Source organism: Budorcas taxicolor, chromosome Y, assembly GCF_023091745.1.
Source record: "Budorcas taxicolor isolate Tak-1 chromosome Y, Takin1.1, whole genome shotgun sequence".
Classification (NCBI taxonomy): domain Eukaryota; kingdom Metazoa; phylum Chordata; class Mammalia; order Artiodactyla; family Bovidae; genus Budorcas; species Budorcas taxicolor.
The window spans coordinates 9646526-9673187 of NC_068936.1; the positions used below are offsets into that span (position 1 = coordinate 9646526).

The 26662-nt window shown below is 47.9% G+C and overlaps 2 pseudogenes; one reads left to right on the forward strand and one right to left on the reverse strand.

Moving 5' to 3' along the window:
* Positions 1-3257: 3257 nt before the first annotated feature.
* LOC128070974 (testis-specific Y-encoded protein 1-like) lies at positions 3258-12992 on the reverse strand (annotated as a pseudogene).
* A 786-nt stretch (positions 12993-13778) lies between these two features.
* On the forward strand, positions 13779-25674 carry LOC128070975 (etoposide-induced protein 2.4 homolog; annotated as a pseudogene).
* Positions 25675-26662: the final 988 nt, after the last annotated feature.

The window sequence follows — 26662 nt, forward strand, 5'->3', positions numbered from 1 at the left end:
GCCTGCAAATGTGCAGAAACATACATGTGTACACAGTAACATCGCTGAGAGGAAACTTGTCCATATGCAGAAGTACAAGCTTTCTTTTCCAGGAACATGAATTTTGATAAGCACTCAAATTTCTACGCACACATGTGCACAAACATACACGTGTACACAGTAACATCCCCGAGAGGAAACTTGTCCATATGCAGAAGTACAAGTTTTCTTCTCCAGGAACATGAATTTTGGCAAGCACTCAAATGTCCGCACGCACATGTGCACAAATGTATGGGTGAACACAGTAACATCACTGAGAGGAAACCTGTCCATATGCAGAAGTACAGTTTTCTTTTCCAGGAACATGAATTTTGGTAAGCACTCAAATTTCTGCGCGCACATGTGCACAAACATATGTGTGTACACAGTAACATCACTGAGAGGAAACCTGTCCATATGCCGAAGTACAAGCTTTCTTTTTCAGGAACGTGAATTTTGGTAAGCACCCACATTTCTTTGTCCTTGTTTTCTCACTTGCTCATCGATCATGTCATGTTACACTTCTACCTCTGTGCCTTATCCTCAAAGGTTCCAAAACCTTGGCATTTGCTATTGACAGGGACTGGCCTGCAGAGCAGCGGGCAGGGTTGGAAGTTCTTGGCATGAACAGCTGTATAACATGTGCCTGCCTTCTGCATTCTCCCATCACCTTGGACAGCTTCACAGTACCAGTCACGTTGGCCTGATCCATTGCCTGTGCATTCCTTCAGGGGACCAGAAAACAAGGACCTCTGAGCTCAGCTGACTTGAAGAACTGCTTTCTCGGTGTGCCCCTATCTAGGTCATTCCTTGTCAATGTTGTGCCCCTCTTGCTAGCCTACCACCCGTTACAGCCCCCAGCATTCTGAATGAGGCCCCCTGTTCTTCCTATCTGTGTAGCGTTCTGTGTGCACCATCTGCCTGTGCCCCCACGTGCTATCTCCACGTAGCAGGAAAAGGCCAGAAACGCCTGAGCCTCCAAAAGCCCCCAGAGACTGTGACAGGCCTGGGTCTGATGCAAGGTTGTGAAGAAGGTGCACATGGATACAGGGTCTCTTCCGATACCAAGAATGGAACTGGAGGCCATAAAAGTAAGGTGGCATCCCTACACATCTTCCTTTGTGTTTAACACTACCCATGCACATGGAGTCCCCCAACGGATGATGCCCGGGGAAACCTGCAGTTTCTGGGCCCAGAGCTAATGCCTCCGTTGGACAGAAAGCAGTGTTACTATCTGAAATGGACCAAGAGGGCTTGAACCACCCATGCCTCAGTGATTTGCTAAATGCCAAGGCTCTGTTTCAGTTGCTCTCATTAGGCCCAGGTCAGACTCCCTACAGTCATGCATCCCTGCTTCCCTACACAGCACCTGTTGCCAAGGCAGCCAGTGCCCGGTTGGGCCCAGGGACATCCAAGACGGTCACCTGGAAGGCAGCATCCCTCTGAGTGTCACCTGGGTGCAGATCCCCTACAACACAATCAGAGACTCTGCTTGAGCAAGACTACCAGAATCCTCCTTCAGGTGCAGACGTGCACCTTTGCCCTTCAGGCCCCCAAAGCCAGGGGCAAGACCCCAAAGAAAAGAAGGAATTCATGTCAGAACTTTCAGCATGGACCATGGGGTATCTTTGGCAGGACCGCTACTGCCTAGAGTCTGGACCCTGAAAACCAGCAGGCCCTGAACTGTGCCAGGGGCTTCTCTGTCTCCCTCTCCTGAGGTCCCTTGGGACATGCAGTTTACCTACCGCCCTTGTCTTTTCTCTGTTCCCTCCCTCACAGGCATATCCCGGCATAGGGTCACACAGGTAAGCCCACTTGCGCTTTCCTCGCCTTTGGGCACTGCCAGGGAGGCAGGCTGGAAGTGCCTGGAGGCATGCCACGCTCACAGCATGTCTCTCCTAGGATGCCTGTGGTTTTGCAGATACAGCATACTTTAGCACATCTCATGTTTTGTGTCATACCGTGCCAGTGTGTGCCACCCTCAGGGAGGGCGTGTGCTGGCTGCTGGGCTGATCTGGGGCAGCACTGGCCCAGGACCTTCCCAGTTCTCCTTGTCACATGTGTGTGGAACAAGTCTCCAGTGCAGCAGGCAATCTGTGACTCTTTCTCCTTCAGCTCTCTGCCCATCTCGGCAGGACCTTAGCCTCACCATCCCGGGTCTTGCCATAGGCACATCCATCATTTCCAGAGGCCAGCCCGTGGCCCCACACACTGAGGGCTCCACAGGCAGTGGTTTCAAAGCCCCACCCCACGTGATTTGCTCTGTGTGAATCCTTAGACCGTGAAACCCTTTTCCTGATCCAAACACACACAACAACACGGTAGAACTGATGAGCATGTTTTGTATCTGGTCTAATTGCAGATATCTGGAGCCACAGTCTGGAGTTATCACTGGCCATCCTTTCCTCGTTCCCATCCTGGGCAGGGTCAGTGCAGAGATACGGCGACTGACCACCTTCAGCCTGGTCGCCTCATGATTCCTCTTCTGGTTGCTCAGCACCTCCTCTCCTGCCGCCTTCATCTCTGCCTCTGCCCTGGGCTGGACACACACACACACACACAGGCAGCACAAATAAGCACGTGTGTATACACACACACGCTCAGCACGGGGACACAAATGCAAATAACGAACATAGGTGTTTCAGGAGGTGAAGGCGACCGAGGCCAGCAATGGCGGAGATGGCGACAGTAGGCACCATGTCCTGCCCTTGGGGCTCCCTGTTCACCTTCTCCACGAATTCTTCCGTATTTTCCCAAGGCAGCCTGAAGCCGCTTCCAGCGCAGCATGTGTGGTGGTGCTGAGCCACCAAGTGGTGGATGTGGAATTTCACAGAAGATCCCAAAGTCAGCACACAGGTGCACTGGGACCCCGGAGAGGACGCCCTTGCAATTTTAGGCCTTCCCAGGGTAAGGGGCGGGAGTGTAAGGCACAGGCAATCTCAAACTCAGTGAGCAACAGGAGGCCAGGAGATGGAAGGACCCATGGAAGGATGATTCTGACAAAGGAACTTAATTCACCCTGCCTCTAATAGTATCACCTAGCACTCTCAACTCTGCAACCACAACTGATTTGAGGGGACTTGCTTCACTCACAGACACACTGAATCCCCAAGCCCCCAGTCTCAGCAGGCCACTTGCTACATGCGTGGCCCAAATTCAGACTCCGCAGCCAGCGTGCATGAGACTGAGCAAGCCCATTTGGGAAAGGACAGTGTCCCGGCTAGCACAAGGCTGTCCCTTCATGGCCCACCTCCAGACCCCTTCACCACACGTGTTTCTGTCGTGGAAAAATCTTCTCTCCTGGGGTAGTCCTTCAGGAGATCATCCCACTGATCTTCGCTGATAATCTGCTGGCAACACTTTGCTGCTGAGCAAGCTTATCCCTGGGCTGACCAGGATCTGAACCCTCACACGAGCAGCCAAGAACTCCAACAACAATCATCAACTGTATGCAGGACCAAAACAATACCACCTCAGCAATCCTGTTTGATTCTGGGCAGTTGTGGCCTGACAACCAGTTGAGAAAGTTAAGGCTCCTGGTGTCCAGCCTGCAGCTGGTGCTCCCTGTTCAAAGTCCCAGAACCAACGGACTGGAGTGGAACGATGTCCCCTATACCCTGCAGGAAGAGAGGGGAGATGGGTGTGGATCCCAGAGGTGGATCATCCACACCCCTGCACACCCACAATCATCATTCCCGGACTCACGTGTTACCAGTGATGTCAAGGTAATACTCCTTTATGATCACTCTTTTCAAGAAATAGGGGTGGTCTCGAAAGGAAAAGATCAGCTTGCTGCATGACCGTGGACGGCTCGCACCTGTACCTGCTAGGACAGGGAGGAGGGAAAAGGTGCAAGCTTCTAGGGTCCTCAGCTTGCCTCCCAGGCAGGCATTAACACCTTCCACGAAGCCTCTCCAAACTCTCACAGTGTAGGACATGGATAACATGATCCTCCCACACCCCACCAAGTCCCATGCCCAGCTGTCCTCAGTCTCCCTCACTGACATTCAAGTCGATCATGTAGCTGAGAAAGTCTTTATCTTGGTCGCTGATCATGACAGGAACTTGAGGGTGGTTCATAATCTGCTTGAGGTCAAGGAGCCATTTATGCCACATGCTGGGCCCAGAAGAGCCAGGCGCATCAGCCCTAGTCTGGGGTGGAAGAAGGACACGGGAAGAGGCATCTTCAAGGATGCTGGGCACTTCTGCTTACCCAGCCACTACTGATGAGCTCAGGCCCTGCCATACCATCAGACAAGCTCATGGCTCTGTGTTCCTGGTGGTGTTCTGTATCTGAGGTGGTCTGCATTCCCCAGGCAGGGGCTGTTTCTGATAGCTATTATTTCCCAGACCTGTGTATGCTGGGTAGTGGCATGTCACTGCCTACATGGTAGGACTAACAATCGTTGTGACAAACCATGTCTGAAAGCAAAGGGGTTGGGGTTGGCTAGTGTATGTCTACATATGTTCTGTGGGTTTGTGTGTGTGTGTGTGTGTGCGTGTGTGTGTGTGACTCCCATATCTCAGTTATTTAAGGAATCATTCACCTTGACAACAATAACTGTCAGCTAAGGCGGCTCTGGTGTACTGTCTCTGGTCATTTCTGACTTAGAGGCTGTTCCTCCTCAGATGCAGGCCTGAAGTAGACACACAGGGTCATGGCTGCGACACTTACAGGTGTGGCCCTGCCCGGACTCTACTCAGCTGTGCCTTTGGAGCCTGCCAACTGCCCAGTACCACACTTCCTTCAGGGTCCACCATCCTGCCCCCTCGCCTCCACCCCTCCTCCTGCTCCTGCCTCTGCACCTCCCCCTCCTCCTGAGCAGCGGACCACAAGGAGTAGCAGGAAGGATACCACGTTGGCCCAGAAGCCAGGGATGCCCTGGATGATGGCACTCTTCTGAGCCAAGTCCCGCTTCCTCCTCTCATGGCTCTTGCACATGAACCAAACGTAGGCCCTGTAGGTTTTCTCAGGCTCAGAGCTCAGTTCCACTTGCAGGGTCGCCAGTGCCTGCATCACATCTAGTGCCGGGAGCTCACTCGGGCCTCCAGGCCTTTCCTGGCACTGCTCCTCCACCGTCTTCTCCTCCAGCTCCAGGGAGGACCCCTGTCGCTGTTACTCATGCGGCACAACCTCCACATCCTCAGTGATGTCCTCTGGAAGCAGCTGGAAACCCCGTCTGATCCCTGCCACGACTCCGTCCACCTGGGCCTCACCGTCCTCTCCTGCCTCCACTCTGAAGAGGGTGGCATCTTTGCCTGGCGTGGCCACTGGTGGCTGCAACGTCCCAGCCATGCGCAGCATCACCAGGACAGGCCACGGGGCCCCATCCCCCTGAGCACCTAAGGAGCTCACAGCTAAGGAGGTCTGGGGTCCCAGGACGCTCCCGCATTCCTCTCATGCTCCTCTTGGCTCTGGCCATGACCCCAGCCTGGGTCAGACGCTAAGGGACAGGACATAATAGCACCACAGCAAGTGGTGAGCAATGGCGGCCCAGGGTGCAGTAATCCTGTGGGGCCCACTAGCGTTTTTGCTGTGGGGAGTGTGGGGCATGGTTCAGAGGCTATGGCTCGCGTGTGTGTGTGGGGGCCGGGGGGGTGGGTGGCCTGAACTATAGAAACGGACGGTGGCAGCCCAGGACAGGGTGAACGGGCCCTGGGACATCAGCCATACAGGCGGGGCCCTAGGCTGTGAGCCACGCACAGGCAGCTGACCCAAATCTAGATCAGTGGCCGAGAGGGTGGTGGACAGCACACGATGGACACGCCCCTAGACCGGATGGCATCTTCCGTGGTTCCTGGGATCCAGCTCCACTACGTGGCCAGACTCTGATCCAGAGAGCTAGCAGGTTTTGCATCTGCCGCTACCTCAGGCACTGTCATTGATCTGGTTCTGGAAATTCCAGCCACGGTTTCCTGATCCACAATCCAAACAGCACACTCCTGTGTCCCACAGGACCTTCAATATCTGGGAGCTCTCCCTGAGTATCCAGAGGATACACAGGGGTGCCAAGTGGCTGGATACTTTTCTCCATGGGACAGACAGACTGTTGCTGGCCGGATGCTAGGGGAGTAGGGAGAAACCCCACCGTTTGCCACGTTGATCTCCATTGTTCAGGGACACCAGGACCCTAGGGTATAGAGCTCTCTCTTTGTCTCTTTGTCTCTGCTTTGGCATAGCACTGTTTGGAGCAATCCTCCCTTGTGTGTTCCAGGGCTGGTGTCTGTGTGTCTCCTTCTCTTTAAGTGGTGCTGTTGCCATTTGCCACTCTATGGACACCAGCGCTTATAGGAGAAGCTTATCCTTGGAGTGAAGGCAAGCGCTTCTCCTCCTGAGTGAGTTGCACCGACGGGAGATCAGTTATTTTTTCCACAGGTTTCGAGAGTGCTTTCTCCATCTTGAAAGCCAACAGTGGGCAGTCCCTGCTGAACCGCAGAAGGGGTCGGGTAACCCTCCCTCCCTCACTGGACAGACATGAACCTGCACAGGCCTGAGGTGGCTTGGCCACACTTTTCACAGAGGGAGAAATGGGGCATGCTCTGCTGGCATGAGGAAGCTCCCTGAACCTTGTTCAAATTCCTGCCAGTGAGTCGCTAAGGACAACTCCCTGTTAAGTTCCGTGACTCACTGGTGCGGGAGACATGTACGTCTGCCCATTTACCCTATCGAGGCCCTTTCAGGTGGTTCTGTTCTCCATCTGAGAACACGTACCAGCCTGCCCAGTTACCCAATCCTGTGGGGCTGGGGGCAGCAACAGGAACAATCTAAGCCATCCATCGTATAGTCCTGACCCCCTATATATGCTTTCTGCAAAGAGTACAAAGAGTGATGTTTCAGACTGGAAGACTATGCAGGTAGCAAGTGCCTATGCTGCGGTGCTGGTCCATTTCTGAAACCTCACATAAACGGCAAGTGTTGCTCATGCTCACGGTACGGTCAGGGAAAGAATTCCCAGTGTTCGAGAAGGATGGAAAGGCCTTTGTAGCTGCATGTCCAAAGGGCTGTGGGGTCACCCGCTGTGGCTTCTGTGTCTGGCATTGCAGCCTGTTCTGTGTCTTGGCTCCTCTGCACTCTCCCTGGTGGCCCCCAGTCAATTTCTTCCTGCCTCTCCTTTCTGCCAGGCTTCCTGGGTGCACCACTGTGATTCCACTTAGAAACTGCTCACTCAGTGAGATAACAGGCATTGGTACCCTGGCTCCAGTGCTTCTCATGGCCTGAGTATGTACCTTTCCCTATGGCTTTCATGTTTTCGCTATCCAACTTCCATCACCTGGCTGGGTCAGTTCCGACACTTCATATTCACAAGCGTACTGTCAGGCAATTTTGTGCGCACACATGCACACACATGCGTGTGTACACACTAATATCCCTGACAGGAAACTTGCAGATATGCAGAAGTACAAGCTTTCTTCTCCAGGAACATGAGTTTTGGTAACCACCCGAGTTTCTCTGTCCTGGTTATTTTCTTTCACATGCTCATCGATCATGTCAGGTTGCACTTCTAACTCTGTGATTTAGCCTCAAAGGCTACAAAATTTTGGCATTTTTCTCCTGACAGGGACCGATCTGCAGAGAATTGGGCAGGTTGGAAACGCTCGCCCTGGACAGCTGAGTGACAGGCACCTGCGTTCTGCATTCTCCCATCACCTTGGGACAGCTTCCCAGTACCAGTCAGGCTATTCTGATCCATTGTCTGTGCAATCCTTCAGGGCACCAGAAAACAAGGACGTCTGGGCTCAGCTGACTTGGAGAACTGTCTTCTTGGTGTGCACCTATCTAGGTCATTCCTGGTCAAATCCGTGTCCCTTTTGCTAGCCTACCACCCCTTAGGGCCCACAACATTCTGAGTGAGGCCCCCTGTTCTTTCTATCTGTGTAGCTTTCGATGTGCACCTGTCTACCTGTGCTTCCAAGTGCTATCTCCCTTTAGCAGGAAGAGGCCAAAGAGATGTCCGAGCCTCCAAGGGCCCCCAGGGACTGTGATGGGCCTGTGTGTGATCCAGTGCTGTGAGGATCCGTGTGTATGTTTGGCAAAACCAATACAAATATTGTAAAGTAAAATAAATAAAAAATATAAGAATTAAAAAGAAAAAACCAAATTCTTCCCTTAGATGAAGATTGTTTACAACCCAGTGTGTGTCCATTGGCTGGACATGGTCCTTGGAATTTCGCTGATGGGTTTGGACCCTAAACTTCAAAATGATGGCAGAAGGTAGAAAGACATTTAGACGTTGTTCTGCGAAAGCAAGGAGAAAGGCACTACTGCCAAAAAGATGACTAAGAGGGAACAATAATAGTCTTCTATCATTGGAAAAATATAATGGTCCCAGGGAGAGTATTTAGATAATATAAAAAGGATCCTTGGGAAGGAAAATTCAGACTCTCAGGAACATTTTCTACGTCAGGACTTGTGAAATAGTGTTCCAAAAAAAGAGGCAGAAACTGTCTTCACTGAAACATGGAAAGTCAACTGAAAATTGAACATGATAAGAACTCCAGCTGGGCATCGCCAATCTACTTCTTAAAGATGAGTTTGCCAAGATGTAGCTTTAAGAAAGATCTTGAACTGTAGGCCAAGAGCGAACAAGCTATTGCTGCAGGGAAAACATAGATACGTCTCATTAAGTATAATGGTAAGTAATGTAAGCTAGACACAGGGATGCATACTGTATGATTCCGTTCATGTGAAGGTCCAAAAGAGACCAAACTAATCTATGCGTTGAAAGTCAGATATCCTAGTTATCTTTGGAGTGCGGTGATTGGGAGAGACACAAGAGAGTTTTCAGGGTTGCCGGTGATGTTCTGTTTCTTGATTTGGATGCTAATTACGTGGATGTGTTTAGTTGGTGAGTATCCATGGAACTGTACACTCCTGACTTATGTATTTTTCCATATGTATATTGATAACAAAAAGTTATAAAGCTTTTAAAAATATAAATACATAACCATGTATTGAGGAAGGAGCACATAGATAAAGGGCCACTTCTGATACAAGGCGTGCAACCTGAGGCCATAAAGATAAGGTGGCATTTCCACACGTAGTCCCTTGTGTTTATGACTACCCTGACCCACGGAATCCCCCAACAGATGATGACCTGGGAAACCTGCCCTTACTGGGCCCACAGATCAAGCCTCCCTTGGGCAGATAGCAGTTTTTCTATCTCAAAAACAACAAGAGGGCTTGATTCCACCCACCCTCACTGATTTGCTAAATGTGAATACTCTCTTTCAGTTGGTCTCATTAGGCCCAGGTAGGACTCCTTACAGTCAGGCATCCCTGCTTACCTACAGAGCCCGTGTGCCTAGGAAGCCAGTCCTCGGCTGGGCACAGGGATATCGAAGACGGTCAGCCAGGACGCAGCTTCCCTCTGAGTTTCCGATGGTGCAAATCCCCTCTGAAAACACCAGACAGCCTGCTCCAGCAAGACTGCTAGAATCCTCTCTCAGGTGCAGACACACACCTTTGCCCCTCAGGCCCCAAAAGCCACAGGCAAGGCCCAGATGACAGAAGGAATTTACGTCAGGGCTTCCAGCATGAGCCATGGGGTATCTTGGGCAGGACTTTCCCTAGACCCTGAAAACCAGCAGGCCCTGAACTGCCCCCAGGGGCTTCCCTGTCTCCCGCTCTCCTGAGGTCCCTTGGGACATGCAATGAGCCCACCATCCTTGCTTCCTCCCTGTTCCCTCCCTCATAGGCACACCCCGGCAGAGGAACACACGCGTACACCAACACCTGCACTTTCTTCGCCTTTCTGCACTACCAGGAGACTGGAAGTGCCTGGAGGCATGCCACGCTCACACCTTGTCTCTCTTAGGATGCCTGTGGTTTTGCACGGACAACCTACCTGATTAGCATGTCTTGCATTTTCTGTCGCATCGTGCCAGTGTGTGCCACCCTCATGGAGAGAGCGTGCTGGCTGATGGGCTGATCCTGGGCAGCCCTGGTCCAGGACTTTCCCGGGTCTCCTTTTTATGTGTGTGGAACAAGTCTCCAGTGCAGCAGGCAATCTGTGTCTCTTTCTCCTTCAGGTCTCTTCCTTCTCAGCAAGACCTTAGCCTCCTCAACCATCCCAGGTCCTCTGTATCCGCATCCACCATTTCCGCATGCCGGCTCATGTCCGCACAGACTGTGGGCTCCACAGGCGGTGGTTTGAAATCCCCACACCACTTGATTTGCCCTGGGTGAATCCAGAGACCATGCACCCGCTCTTCCTGGTCCAAACACATACTACAACACGGGAGAAATGGTGAGCGTGTTTCTGTATTTCCTCTAATTCCAGATGTCTGGAGCCAAGTTCCTGTGTTACTACTGGCCATCCTTTCCTCATTCCCATCCTGGACAGGGTCACTGCGGAGATACAGTGAGCAACCACCCTCAGACTTGTGATGCCTTGTGTCTCCTCTTCTGGTTGCTTGGCATCTCCTCTCTTGTTGCCTTCATCTCTGCTTTTTCCCTGGACCAGACACACACACACACACACACATACACACATAAACACAGGCAACACAAGCATACACGTGTATACAATTACAGGCTTGATACAGAGACACAAACGTGTACAGGGAACACAGGTGTTTCAGGAGCTGAAGGCACCATGTCCAGCACTGTTGGAGATGGCGTCAGTAGGCACCATGTCCTGCCCTTGGAGCTCCCTGTCCACCTCCTCCCTGAGCACTTCCGTATTTTCCGAAGGCAGCCTGAAGCAGCTTCCAGCGCAGCATGTGTGGCTGTGGAGAGACGCCGATTGGTGGATGTGTAAATTCACAGAAGATCCCAAGGTCGCCGATTGGTGGATGTGTAAATTCACAGAAGATCCCAAGGTCAGCACACAGGTGCCCTGGGACACCGGACAGGACGCCCTTTCAATGATAGGCTTTCCCAGGGTAAGGGGTGGGAGTGTAAGGCACAGGCATTCTTAAACTCATTGACTAACAGGAGGCTGGGGGATGGCTTGACACACGGAAAGAAGATTCTGACAAAGATACTTAATTCATCCTGTTTCTAGTAGTATCACCTGGACTACCGCACTGAGGAAGACTTGCTTCACTTGGACACACCGAGTTCCAAAGCCCCCAGTCTCAGCAGGTCATGTGCTACATGCAGGACCCAAAGCCTGGCTCTGCAGCCAGCTTGCATGAGCCTGAGCATCCCCATTTGGAAAAGGACAGTGTCCTGGCCACGACACGGCTGTCCCTTCAGGGCCCGCCTCCAGACACCCTCCCCGCATGTGTCTCTGTCAGTTACCGCTCAGAGCAGAACTTTCCTTCCTCGGGTAATACGTCACAGGATTGTCCCACATGTCTTGACCAATGATCTGCTGGCAACACAAGCAAGGTCAGCCCAGGGCTGACCAGGCCCAAACACTCTCGTGAGCATCCAAGAACTCCAACATCAGTCATCAACTGTATGCAGGCCCAAAGCAACTCCACCTCAGCAATCCTGTTCGATCCTGGGCAGTTGTGGCCTGACAACCAGTTGAGAAATTTAAGACTCCTGATATACAGCCTGCAGCTGGGTGCTCCTCATTCAAAGTCCAAGAACCAGTGGAGTGGCGTGGAATAACGCGCCCTATACCCTGCAGAAAGACAGGGAACACAGGGGTGGATTCCGCAGGTGGATCATCCATCCCCTAACACACCTACACCTCCATGAAGCCATGTCTTGCCAGTGATGTCAAGGTAATACTCCTTAATGATCACCATGTTCCAGAAGTAGGCGTTGTCCCCAAAGGAAATGATCACCTTGCCGTTGGACCTTGGATGGCTCTGCACCTGCACCTTCTAGGACAGGGATGAGGGTAAAGGTACAAGCTTCTAGGTGCCTCAGCTTGCCTCCCAGGCAGGCATTAACAGTTTCCACAAAACCTCTGCACATTCTCACATCACATGAACATAGATAACATGATCCCCCCAACTCCCCACCAAGTCCCGTACACGCATGCCCTCATTCTCCCTCACTGACCTTCAAGTCAATCTTGTAGTTAAGAAAGTCTTTATCTTGGTCGCTGATCATGACAGAAACGTGAGCGTGGTTCATAATCTGCTTGAGGTCAAGGAGCCATGCAGGCCACATGCTGGGCCAGAAGAGCCAATAGCAACAGCCCTAGTCTTGAGTGGAAGAAGCACACTGGAATAGGAATTTCCAAGGATGCTGGGTACTTCCACTTGCCCAGCCACCACTCATATCCTCAGGCCCTGCCGTGCCATCAGACCCACTCCTGGCTCTGGGTTCCTTGTGGTGATCTGCATCTGAGGTGGTCTGCATCCCCCAAGCAGGGGTTGTTTCTGACTGCTACGCTCCTCCTCCTGACTTGTGTGTGCTGGGTAGTGTAATGTCACTGCTTATCGTGTCAGGATTTGCAGTCCCTGTTGCACACTGTGTCTTCAGGCAAGGGGGTGGTGTGCATGTGTATGTGTGAGTGTGTGTGTGTGTGTATGTGTGTGTGTGTCTTCAGCAAGAAGGCCCTCGGTCTCTGACCTGCTCCCTGTCTTCACAGCAGATGGCAGGCGTGTGTCTGAATCCATCTGGCACTCAGAGCAGATGAGAATAGCAGCCCCTTCCAGCTCCTCTTTGCTTGTGGACCACCTCGTGCCTCTGCATTGCACTAGTGACAGCAACTCCAGGGGCTCTGACTGACGGGCATGGGTCTTGGACTCCCGCTCTCTCAGCTCTTTCCTGGGATCATCCACATTTACAACAATAACTGTCTCTGGTGGCTGCTCTGGTGTACTGTCTCTCGTCATTCCTGACCTAGAGGCCTCAGGTGCTGATCCTCCTCAGATGCAGGCCTGAGGGAGACACCCAAAGTCATGGCTGTGACACTTACAGCTGTGGCCCTAAGGGACTCTTCTCAGCTGTGCCTTTGGAGCCTGCCTCTGCCTCGGACCACACTTCATTCAGGGGTCTCCCACGCCTCCCCTGTTCCCTTGCCCTGTGGCCTCACCTGTTTTAGCAGGATCTTCAGCACAATCATCTTGAAGGTGCCTTTGCCATTCTTTAATTTGGCTATAAAGCTCACAACTTTTAGCGGCACAGTAACGCAGTTTTTCTAACGTGCACTGTTAGAGTTTGATGAACTCTTGTTGAGTTTCTTGGTTTCAGTTAGAAAGCCCTGCATTACTCTTAGGGCTCTAGAAGCTTCTGAAACAAAGGAAAGACTACAAGTATTCCAGACTAATTGGATGATGATATAGATTTCTAAATACTTAACAGATTCTGCTTCCCCGCCACCTAAAAATTTGCCCCCAACTCCTGAAGAGCTTCATGATTTTATTGCGGGAATCTGGTAGAATTGAGATTTCTCAGTGCTTCGTAATTTCATCAGTAAGCTTTTCTGAGGTGAAAAACACATTGGAGTTAGTTTTTAAGTTAGCCCTAGACATAGCAATCAGGGAAAAAGGAAATTAAAGGAATACAGATTGGGAGAAAAAAAAAAATACTGTTAGAAGATGCCATGACCCTCTACACAGAGAACAATAAGGATGTCAGCAGAAAATTACTTGAGCTAGTCAATGAATTGAGTATAGCTGCAGGAGACAAAATTAATACTCAGGAATCCCTTGAGTCCCTTTCATTCTGATACACTAGCAATGAAAAGCAAGAAAGAGAACTTAAGGAAAGTATCTCATTCACCATCCAGGGAAGAGAATCAAATATTTAGGAATACAGTCACTTGAAGAAAGCAAGGACCTGGTACAGAAAACCATAAAACCATGGTGAAAGACATCAAAGATCACACAAATAGAAGAAGACGTGTACCATGTTCTTGGATCAGAAGAATCAGTATAGTGACCACGAGTGTGCAACTCAAGGCAATCGATCAGTACGTTCATTCACATTGATATTCTCATATTCAACTGTGAAATCCCTATCAAAACACCAACGGTGTGTTTCACTGACCTAGAACAAATAATTTCACAATCTGTGTGGAAACACAAAAGACCTCCAAAGAGGAAATCACTCTTGAGAAACAATGGAAACGGAGGAATCAGACTTCCTGACTTCAGACTATACTACAAAGCTACTCATCAAGAGTATAAGGTCCTGGGCCAAAGACAGATATACAGACCCATGGAACAAAATAGGGAGTCCAGAGACGAAGCCACACACCCACGGCCTCCTTGTCTTTGACAGAGGAGGCATCAATATGCAACGGAGCAAAGACAACCTCTTGAACAAGCGGGTCTGGGAAAACAGTCAACCACATTAAAAGAATGAAATGTTTGCTAATGGCACACACACAAACAAATGCAAAATGGATTAAAGACCTAAGTGGAAGACCGGAAACTATCATGTTCTTAGAGAAAAACACAGGCAGAACACTCTCTGACAGAAATCACAGCAAGATCTTCTCCTCAGTGACCCACCTCCCAGAGTAATGGAAATAAACACAGAAGGAAACAACAGTGACCAATTTAAATGTCTAAGCTTCTGCACAGTGAAGCAAACTATAAGCAAGGTGAAAAGACAGCCTTCAGAACTGGAGCAAATTACAACAAAGCACACAGCTGCCCAAGAGTTAATCTCCCACATATACAAGCAGCTCATGCAACTCAATACCAGAAAAATAAACAACCCGACCAAAAAGTGGGCAAAAGAACTAAATAGACATTTCTCTAGAGAACATATACTGATGGCTAACGAACACAGGACACATGCTCAACATCACTCATTATCAGAGTGATGAGAGTCAATACCGCAATGAGATGTCATCTCACACTGGTCCCAAGGACCATCACCCAAAGTCTCAAGCATGAAACCCTGGAGAGGGAGTGAAAAGGTAACCAACTTACACTGTTGCTAGGAATGAAAACTGGTATAGCCACAATAAACCATATGATTTCTTCAAAACCTGGAAATGGAACTGTCCTATGACCAGCAATCACCCAAGCATACACCCCAAGGAAAGCAAAACTGAAAGAGACACATGTACGCCGCTATTCATCCCACGATTGCTGGGGTCCAGCACAGGCAGGATCCAGGCAAACCCTCAGGAGAAACGGCGAATGATTTAGAGAGAGATAAGGAAAGAATGTTGTAGATAAGAAAATAGAGGGGAGAAAGAGGCTGTTATTCCTTGGCCAGGCAAGAGGGAGCGTCTGTGTTCCAAGGGATCAGCCTGAAAAAGAGAGGGAGGGAGAGGGAGAGAGAAAGAAAGAAAGAGGAAAAAAATAAAAATGTGGGATGACCAAGCTTCTTCAGTGAGCAAGGCCCATTATTTTACTTTCAAAGGGACTTTTATACCTTCAGTTGTACGTAGAGGGAAGTGAAAGATGCAAAGTCATAGAGTCAGGCCAAACATTACATCTGTTTTGTCTCTGTCAAAACCACGATTTTTTTTTCTGCATACCTTTCCGAGAAACAATACTGTGTACGTTATCTTCTGGCCTTGGAGGCCTGTGAACATTTTATGACCCTCTTTAGATAAAGGCTCTTCAACCAGAAAACTTATTTTCCCTTGAAATGTGTTTTCTTTCTATTTCTAATCTATGTCCGCCTCAGAAAGTATTAAACAAGTTACATTTCTCACAGAGGAAAGGTGCAGTGAGTTACAAGAAAGAAAGAACCAATTAGCTCAAAGGTCTGATGTGGTTAATTTCAAGGCTACACTTCTTCTTACATTACAACTATGTTAACGAATGCACTCTCAGGTGTCCGATGGATAAGAGATATGGGAACTCAGCGACAAGCTTCGGCCCAATAATGAAATCCTACGCCAGCACTACTCTAATAACTTTTAATTCTTTGGAAGGCTCTATGTTTCAGGCTTCCCATGCTTCTCACAGTTGGGAGGCTGTGAACAATCCTATGCATAGCTGCAAGAGTCTGGATAAACCTGTCAAGCAAGCTAGAATGCTAACAGTGGGGGTTTGATTTGAAATATTCCTCTCATGTCCAGGAGACTTATTAGCTAGATAGAGCCCTAAGCTGATTTACTCCAGAGAAAGGTGGTTGTGGATAGCCCCCTGTATGTCAGGAGAGTTGGTGAAAGGCACAAAATAGTGAGACAGACAGATTCTGGTTTGGGGGTAGATGCTCGAGCAGGTCTAGGGAGACCCTCGAGTCCTGAAGCCTTGCTTTAACAGTTCATTCCCCCATGACCTTGTCATGGGTGGGATCTCCCGTGCTGGCTCCCGGCGCACGACTGTTTACGATAGCTAGGGCATGGAAGCAATCTAGATATCCACTGCAGGTGAATGGATAAGAAAGTGGTGGTATATATACATGGTGGACTATTACTCAGCTGTGGAAAGGAATGCATTTGAGTCAATTCTAGAGAGGTGGGTGAAACAGGAGCCTCCTCTACAGAATGAAGTAAAGTCAAAAAGAGGAATACAGGTCCTGGGTAGGAATGCATATGTATGAAATTTGGAGAGATGGTCCTGATGATCCAACATGCAGGGCAGCAAAGGAGACAGACATGGAAAGAACAGACTGTGGAGAGGGCAATGGTGGGGTGATTTGAGCGAAGAGCACTGAAACATATACGTTACCATACATAAACAGATGACTGGTGCAAGTTCAGTGCATGAGGCAGGGCACCCAAAACCAGTGCTCTGGGACAACAAAGAGCAATAGTCTGGGGAGTGAGGTGGGAGGAAGGTTCTGGATGCAGGAACACATGTGTACTGGTGACCTACTCTTGTCGATGTAAGGCAAAAACTAACCCAATATGTAAATTTAATGTCTTCCCATTAAAATAATTTGAAAAAAATGAAAAGATTGCTTTCTGAAATTTCAGTGTTGGGAGCACAATGGTCCAGCCTCTCTTCTGATCCTATGTAACAATGTCTGGTTTGAATGAGGGTAGTGGAGCCATCCCATGTTGAAAGTCAGGAAGGGCAGTGGGAGGAGATACCCCTCATCCAAGGTAAGGAGCAGCGGCTGAGCTTCGCGGCAACAGCCGTGAAGAGATACCTCACGTCCAAGGTAAGAGAAACCCAAGTAAGACGGTAGGTGTTGCAAGAAGGCATCAGAGGGCAGACACACTAAAACCATACTCACAGAAAACTAGTCATTTTAATCACACTAGGACCACAGCCTCTTCAAACTCAATGAAACCAAGCCATGCCCACGGGGCAACCCAAGGCGGGCGGGTCATGGTGGAGAGGTCGGACAGAATGTGGTCCACTGGAGAAGGGAATGGCAAACCACTTCAGTATTCTTGCCTTGAGAACCCCATGAACAGTATGAAAAGGCAAATGGTAGGATACTGAAAGAGGTACTCCCCAGGCCAGTAGGTGCCCAATATGCTACTGGAGGTCAGTGGAGAAATAACTCTAGCAAGAATGAAGGGACGGAGCCAAAGCGAAAACAATACCCAGCAAAAGGAAAAAAAGGAGAATTACACACCAGAACATTCGGCACACCTAAACCACACAACTAACAGCCAAAAGCCAACAGAAAACAACCAAATTACACGCCAGAGCAGCATTCTGCATGACTCAGCCCCGCCAACTAGCAGCCCCAAGAAAAGGGAGAAAAGCCGCTTGACATACCAAAGCAATATAATAGCACACAAGCAGCCCCAATGCAACGGGAAAAAAAAAAATGCTGAATTAAACATCAAAACAACATTCAACCCTACTAATAGCTTCAAATGGAGGGAAAAAAGCCACTTTATACACAAAAGCATCATTCCGCACAACCAGCAGCCCAAAAGACGAATTACACACCAGAACAACATTCTTCATGATTAAGCCACCCCAAATAGCAGCCCCAAGCCCATGGAGAAAACCAGAGGTACACACCAGACCAACATTCTACGCGACTCAGCCCCCGCAACTAGCAGCCGCAAACAAAGGGATAAAAGCCGCTTTACACACCAAAGCAATAGAACGGAGCACAAGCAGCCCAAAGGCAACAGGGAAAAATAATTTAAAAAGCCGAATTATACACCAAAGCAACATTCAGCCCGACTAGCAACCCCAAGTGGAGGGAGAAAAGCCGCGTTACCCAGCAAAGGAACACTCCGCACAACTAGCAGCCCCAAGCCCACAGAGAAAAGCCGAATTACTCATCAGAGCAACATTCTGCACTATTAAGCCCTCGCAACCTGCAGTCCCAAGCAAAGAGAGAACAGCCTTACACACCAAAGCAATAGTACAACGCACTAGCAGCCCCAAAGCAACGGAAAAGAAATAAAACTGAATTAAACACCAAAACAAAATTCAGCCGGACTAGAACACGCAAGTGGAGGGAGAAAACCCGTGTTACCCATCAAACCAGCATCCCACACAACTGGCAGCCCCAAGCCAATGGAAAAAAGCCGAATTACGCACCAGAGCTACATATTTCACGTCTAAGCCCCCGCAACTATCAGCCACAAGCCAACAAATTACACACCAGAGCAACATTCTCCCTGACTCAGCCCCGCAACTAGCCGCCCCAAGCCAACGGAAAAAAAAAAAAACAAACACCCGAATTACAAACTAGAGCAACATTCTGGACCACTCAGCCCCAAGCCAAAGGAGAAAAGCCCCTTTACACACAAAAGGAATAGCACGGTGCACAAGCAGCCCCAATGGATCGGGAAAAAATGTAAAAAGCGGAATTACACAGCAAAGCAACATTCAGCCCGACTAGCAACCCCAACTGGAGGGCGTAAAGACGCGTTACCCCCCAAAGCAGCATTCCACACAACTAGCAGCCCCAAGCCAATTGGAAAAGGTGAATTACACACCACAGGAATATCCTGCGCGATTAAGCCCCCGCCACCTGCAGCCCCAAGCCAAAGGAGAAAAGCCTGTTTACACACCAAAGCAACTGTCCAGAGCACTAGCAGCCCCAAGGCAACAGGACAAAAAAAAAAAAAAAAAAAAAGAAGAAGAAGAAGAAAGAATTAAACACCACAACAACATTCAGCCAGACTAGAACATCCAAGTGGAGGGAGATAGGCCTTGTTACCCACCAAACCAGCATCCCACACCACTACCAGCCCCAAGCCAAGGAACAAAAGCCGGTTTACACACCAAAACAATACTCCGGTGCACTAGCAGCCCCAAGCCAATGGAAATAAAGCCAAATTACACACCACAGCAACATTCTGCACAACTAAGGCCCCACAACTAGCAGCCCCAAGCCAACGGATAAAAGCTGAATTACACACCACAACAACATTCTGCAGGACCAAGCCCCCACAACTAGCAGCCCCAAGACAAAGAAAAAAACCCAAATTACACACCAGAGCAACATTCTGGACGACTAAGCCCCCGCAACTAGCAGCCTCAAGACAAGGGAGAAAAGCCGGTTTACACACCAAAGCAATAGTACGCGCACTAGCAGCCCCAAGCAAATGGGAAAAAAAGCCAAGTTACACACCACAGCAACATGCTGCACAACTAAGCCCCAGCAACTAGCAGCCCCAAGTGGAGGGAGAAAAGCTGGTTTACACACCAAAGCTATTGTCTGGCGCTCCAGCAGCCCAAGTCATCGGAAACAAACAAACAAACAAAAAGCCTATTTACCCACCAGACCAACATTCAGCCCCACTAGCACCCACAAATGGAGGAAGAAAAGCCACGTTACCCACCAAAGCAGCACTCAGCACAAATAGCAGCCCCAAGCCAATGGAAAAAAGGCAAATTACACACCAGAGCAACATTCTGCACGACTAAGCCCCACAACTAGCAGCCCCAAGTCATAGGAGAAAAACCGTTTTACACACAAAAGCAATAATATGCCCCACTAGCGACTCCAATGCCAAAGGTTAAAAAAAAAAAATACGAATTACACACCAGAGCAACATTCAGCCTGACTTAGCAGCTCCTTGAGGAGAGAGAAAAGCCGCGATACCCACCAGAGCATCATTCCGCACAACTAGAAGCCCCAAACCAACGGAAAAAGCCAACTTACACACCAGAGCAACATTCTCCACGACCAAGCCCCCACAACTAGCAGCCCCAAGCCAACAGAAAAAAAATGAATTACACACCAGAGGAATATTCTGCACAACTAAGCCCCGCAAGTAGCAACCCCAAGTCAAGGGAGAAATGCCCGTCTACATGCCAGAACAATAGTTCTGCACACTAGCAGCCCCAAAGCAAGCGAAAGAGAAAAACAACTGAATTACACACCAGAGCAACATTCAGCCTGACTAGCAGCTTCTTGTGGAGGGAGACAAGACGTGATACCCACCAGAGCATCATTCCACACAACTAGAAGCCCAAAACCAACGGAAAAAAGCCAAATTACACACCAGAGCATCATTTTGCACATCTAAGCCCCCACAACGAGCAGCTCCAAGCCAACGGAAAAAAACCTGAATTACACACCAGAGCAACATTCTGCAGGACTAAACCCCCCTAACTGGCAACCCCAGGTCAAGGGAGAAAAGCCGAATTACACACCAGAGCAACATTATGCACGACTAAGCCACCGCAACTAGCAACCCCAAGTCAAGGGAGAAAAGCCAGTTTACATGCCGAGACAACTGTTCTGCACAGTAGCAGCCCCAAGGCAACGGGGGGAAAAAAAAAAGCCAAATTACTCACCAGAGCAACCTTCAGCCCTTCTAGCAGCTCCTTGTGGGAGGAAGAAAAAAAGTGATACCCACCAGAGCATCATTCCGCACAACTAGCAGCCCCAAACCAACAGAAAAAAGCCATATTACACACCAGAGCAACATTCTGCACGACTAAGCCCCTGCAAATAGCAGCCCCAAGCCAACGGAAAGAAACCCGAATTACACACCAGAGCAACATTCTGACGACTAAGCCCCCCCAACTGGCAGCCCCAAGCCAATGGAAAACAGCCGAATTTCATACCAGAGCAACATTCTGTACGACTAAGCCCCCGCAACAAGCAGCCCCAAGCCAACGGAAAAAAGAAGCCGGTTTACATGCCATAGCAGTAGTAAAGCGCACCAGCAGCCCCAAGGAAACGGGGGTGGGAGAGTCGAAATAAACAGCAAAACAACCTTCAGCCCTACTAGCAGCCCCAAGCGGAGGGAGAAAAGCCGCGTTACACAACAAAGCAGCATTCCACACAACTAGCAGCCCCAAACCTACGGAAACAATCCAAATTACACACCACAGCAACATTCTACGTGACTAAGGCCCCGCAACTAGCAGCCCCAAGCCAACGGAACAAAGCCGAATTACACACTAGAGCAACATTCTACACGACCAAGCCCTTGCAACAAGCAGCCCCAAGCCAACAGAGAAAAGCTGACTTTCACACCAGAGCAACATGCTGCATGACTAAGCCCTCACAACTAGCAACTGTAAGCCAATGGAAAAAAGCCGAATTTCACACCAGAGTAACATTCTGCATGACTAAACCCCGCAACAAGCCGCCCCAAGCCAATGGAAAAAAAAAAAAAAAAGCCAGTTTACATGCCACAGCAGTAGTAAGGCGCACTAGCAGCCCCAAGGAAACGGAGTCGGTGGGCGGGGGGGAGGCGTTGGCGGAAAAGTCGAAATAGCAAAACAACCTTCAGCCCGACTAGCAGCCCCAAACCTACGGAAAAAATCCAAATTACACACCACAGCAACATTCTGCATGACTAAGGCCCTGCAACTAACAGCCCCAAGCCAATGGAAAAGAAGCCGAATTACACACCAGAGCAAAACAACATTCGGCCGGACTAGCAACCCCAAGTGGAGGAGGAAAAGACGTCTTACCCACCAAAGTAGCATTCCGCACAACTAGCAGCCCCAAGCCAAGGGAGAAAAGCCAGTTTACACAGCAAAGAAATAGTCTGGCGCACTGGCAGCCCCAAGGCAACGGAAAGAAAAAAAAAAAATTCGAATTACACACCAAAACAACATTCAGCCCAACTAGCACCCCCAAGTGGAGGAAGAAAAGTCGCGTTACCCGCCAAAACAGCATTCCACACAACTAGCAGCCCCAAGCCAACGGAAAAAAACCCGAATTACACATCAGAGCAACATTCTGCACGACTAAGCCTCCGCAACTAGCAGCCCCAAGCCAAAGGAGAAACACAAGTTTACACACCAAAGTAATAGCCCAGCGCACTAGCAGCCCCAAGGCAACGGGAAGAAAAAAACAAAAAGTCTAGTTACACACCTAAGCAACATTCAGCCAACTAGCAGCCCCACTCCAGTACTCTTGCCTGGAAAATCCCATGGACAGAGGAGTCTGGTAGGCTGTGGTCCATGGGGTCGGGAAGAGTCGGACACGACTGAGTGACTTCCCTTTCACTTTTCACTTTCATGCTTTGGAGAAAGAAATGGCAACCCACTCCAGTGTTCTTACCTGGAGAATCCCAGGGACAGGGGAGCCTGGTGGGCTGCCCCAAACCAATGGGAAAAAAGAAAGAAAAAAAAACGAATTACACACCGAATGCAACCAACATTCCGCCCTAGTAGCCATAAGCTTGTGGAGAAAAGTCCAGCCTTATATACCAAAGAAAAGTTACAATGGAAAAACAGCTTTCTCAGTCCCAGGGTAGGAGTATATGTCCAGTATATCCTCCCACAGCCAACATCCAGACATTTCAAACCCCCTTCTTTGCCCCACCCCCACTCCCACCCTCCCTCCTGTCCCCCAGCTCTCCATTCAGACAAAAGAACCCTCGAACTTCACCGGCTTTCCATTGCTACTTCAGGCACTGATTCTCCAAGGAATAAAAATTAAAGATACTTTTCAAGAAATAAACTAATAAGACTTTTAAGGGTAATGTACACACACACACGTATATACATACACTCAGCTACTAGCTCTTATGGGGAAAAGCCTGACAGGAAAATTCAGTCTGAGTTACCATTTTTCTCCAGTAAAATACTGATGCTATACCTATAAACATGTTCTTGTAAGGTGTAAATCCGGTTTTCCATCTTAAAATGCCTTTCTTTTGTTACCTTTCTTTTGTCTCGTTCTTCCGAACACGCAACACCAAACCTCCTCAGTCGACCACTAGCTAAACTAATGTTAAACGCAGCCCTGCCTCTTCCATCAAGAGCATAAGGAACCGGATGTATGGCGTGAGGAGACAAGCGTAAGGGACCTTTATGTATCGCGAGATGAACCGCAGAGACAGTACGGCGGGAAGAAAATACAGAGGCAGAGGAGGGGTAAATGGAGACCTTTGAGGGACAGTCTAAAAAAAATAAAAATAAAAAGAGCCAAATATTCTACTAGATTTACCAATCGTGTTAACTTAATCACTATAAAATACAGAAGAGAACTTTTACCATTACCTGTTTTTCATAATTTATTGCCGTCTCAAACGTCACCAATATCATCACTCTTGCATGGCATATTGTTTAATTGTGTGTGATTTTCCTTTTCCGTAATACAAAAGAAAAGTAAAAATAAGAAAAAATAATGAAAATATTTAAAATATTTAGGAGTTGAAAGCCTTAGTGTCTTTGCAGTAAACATATTTGGAACTTTGTCATTAAGCAAATACAGGTAATGTTTTACACTAAAAATCCCAAAAGTAACAAAATGAGGAGATCCACTACGGACAATTTCTGCAATTTCTGTCACCTCAGTTTCTGTATAATAAACACAATTTTCAGCTAATACATGTCTATACCTGAAAAAACTCTGCTGACAGACTATTTTTCCCTAATATAAAATTCTTCCTTCTAGGAGTTAACATGAAAAATCATATCTAACAGAAGAAAATGGACTTAATGAAGGACAGGACTAACACTTATTTTCCAAGGGTTTCTCTAGAATTTATCTATGTAGTTTATATAGCCATTTAATATATATACATAAATATTTATACATGTATATATATATTTATGCTTATGTAAGATTTCATATATACATATATATGTAAGTATATTAAATTTTACTATTCTTAAAAAGCAATACTATAGCTCCTTTTTCAGCGCTTATGTCTTATTTTAATACTGATGTCTACTAATCTTTATATTTCCCCAATCACAGAAATACTTAGAATTTCTTAGTAAGCTGTTATAAATAAGTAATACAGTGTGACTGGTTCTTCTAAAGTAGTGATTGATCTTTTTAATAATCTTCTTTAGTTGAATCCCTGGAGAAGGAAATGACAACCCATTTTGGTATTCTTGCCTGGAGAAGCCCATGGATAGAAGAGCACTGGGGCACTGGCAAGCTCCAATCCATGCAGTCTCAAAGAATGGGACAGAACTGAGCAAACATACTGTAGGTAAATGGGGCTTCTTTGATGACTCAGTGGAAAAGAATCTTCCTCCAGTACAGAAGACCTGAGTTTGATCCCTGGCTCAGAACAATCCCCTGGAGAAGGAAATGGCCACCCTCTCCAGTATTTTTGCCCAGAGAGTTTCACGGACAAGGAGCCTGGCAGGTTATAGGCCATGGAGTCGCAAAGAGCCAGAGACAACTAAGCAGTCAAGAACACGTAGGTAACAACTCAGTAGTGAAATCAGGCACCAAGGGTAAACACACCTTAATATATTTATATAAGATATAGTTTAGAAAATAATTTTTAGAGTAATGCTTACCAGTCTATTAGTATTAATGTCTTACTACAGAACCATTCTAATAGTATATGTCTATATTACTACATTCTTACTTGAAAGTTTTCCTATGGCTCTATTAGTATTAGTGATTACCTTTTTTCATTTCAACAGGTAAAATGGGCCCTTTGTTTTAATTTAATATCTCTTTTGGAAAGTAAATGTCATTGCTTAATTTTACTGATATTGCAGTAACTAATGTCACAAAACTTAAAACATGTAAGCAATTACAGTCAACTAATAATCAGATGATAATTAGTTCAAATAAAGAATTATGACATTAACCAATGAGAGTACACATTGGAAAAGCATTCCTGGAAATAAAGCATTATGATAGCTGCCATAAAAGGCATAAGAACATGCTCCAATGATTTAAAAAATGATTAATACACATGATTGTTATTTGTCACTTTCTGTATACTTATCAGAATAAATCAGCCATTTATTGTGATACAAAGATGTACACTGCAGTGCAGACACAGTGTCCCCTGCCCTGGGAATGCCTGGGTAGGAACTGGCGGCCAGGAGTGGAGCAGCTCAAAGGGGCCGGAGGCCAGTGGTGGGTAAGGGTTGCAGCTGGAGCCAGAGCCAAGATAGAGAAGCTACTGAGTCCTTCATGATGAAATATTGGGAAACGCCTCTTTCTCTGCTTTGTGTAGTTGATAGTTTGGATAGTGAAGCGATGGCTGAATGTCAAAACCTTTCGGCAGGACCTTGCAAGGGGAATCAGACTCTGTCTGGGGAATTTGTACTGTCTCAAAGTTGGATGCTTGAATTCAACAAAAGAGGGAGGAGCAGCATCAAAAAGGGGCAGGCAGTAACCTGGCTCAGAGAGAAGACCAGAGCACAGAGAGGAAGCAGGAAAGTGAGCCACATGTTGTTGGGAGAACTTTTCACTGCTGCACTTGTGATGATGGAGTTTTCTGATTCAGTCTCCTCTTGTTTTATGAACTTTTTAATCCTGTGTTTCAGTCAGTAGTGGCCCATATTATTGGTAATCCATCTCTACATGGAAATTTTTGGTCATGGCTGAAGTTCTTCTTCAGGGCAATTATCTGATCGCTCTCTGTGCTCCCCCTCTTCATTCTTAGCAATCTTGTCAACATAATTTGGTTCCAGGATTTAGCTGACCTGGCATTTGAGGTGTCAAGGAGGGAACCTCACCCATTCTCTAACAGCAGAATTACTGCTGATGTGCTCTTTAGCCTTTCACTGTAATCGCTCTTCCTCCTCCAGGATATGTTTGTCAGCCTTTTTACCCTTCATTTTGGCCAGTTGCTTAGTCTCCTGCATACATCTCTTCTCTGTTCACTTCTGTACCCATTATATTGCTTTGAAAATTGTTGGTTCAGTAAAGGAATTGGAATGCACCAGCGATATCAGCATAGAAAGAAACTGGCCTTACTACTTTGGATTTGGTTTACCCCTGGGTTTCCAATGTAAGATGGCAATGCGCTCTCCTGCATTGTGGCTGCCTCTTCTCTATCCTTTTTCCTTTATTCATTATCAGTGCCAGTAAAACAAAGACACCTGGCAAAGCACATCTTTTCAATTGAATGTCTTCTTCTTGGTGGTTTTCTTAAACAGCAGAGTTTTCCATTAGATGCTCTACCTGTGGGCTCTCCTGAGTAGCTTTATTTCTGCAAAGAAGTTCCCTCACCACACCCATCTAACGCCAGACTGAAACTGCTGCCAGCCACTAAGTTATCTGCCATCTGGAGGGGGTGGATGGGAACAGAAAGACTTCATGGGAACTCTTTTCCTCGTTCACCACTTCCCCCTCGACCCGCTGCCCCCAAAGAAAGTGGAGCATACCCTTTGAGGGCTCTGCCCATGTTTCCCTTATCTCTGAAGAATCTGAGGAATCCAGATTTTTATGTTAGGTGCATGTAAGGCAGAATCTTCCTGACACCACCATGGACTTTAAACACTTGAGAGTCTGAAAGGACCACTGATTTTTCTCAACCCTTTTCTAGTATTTGCCAGCCCCAGACCAGCACTGATCTGAATCCTCTTTCTCCCTGTGTCATTCCCCACTCCCACTTCCCCTTCCTCTTCCTACATTTCACCACTCTTGGATGAATAGATATTTGTGATGCTAGCTGTTTTATTTTGTTATTGCTGTTTTCCTGTGAATCACATACATAAGCATACATATTGCCAACAAATTTTGAAAACTCAGCATTGGCCACAGGATTGAAAAAGG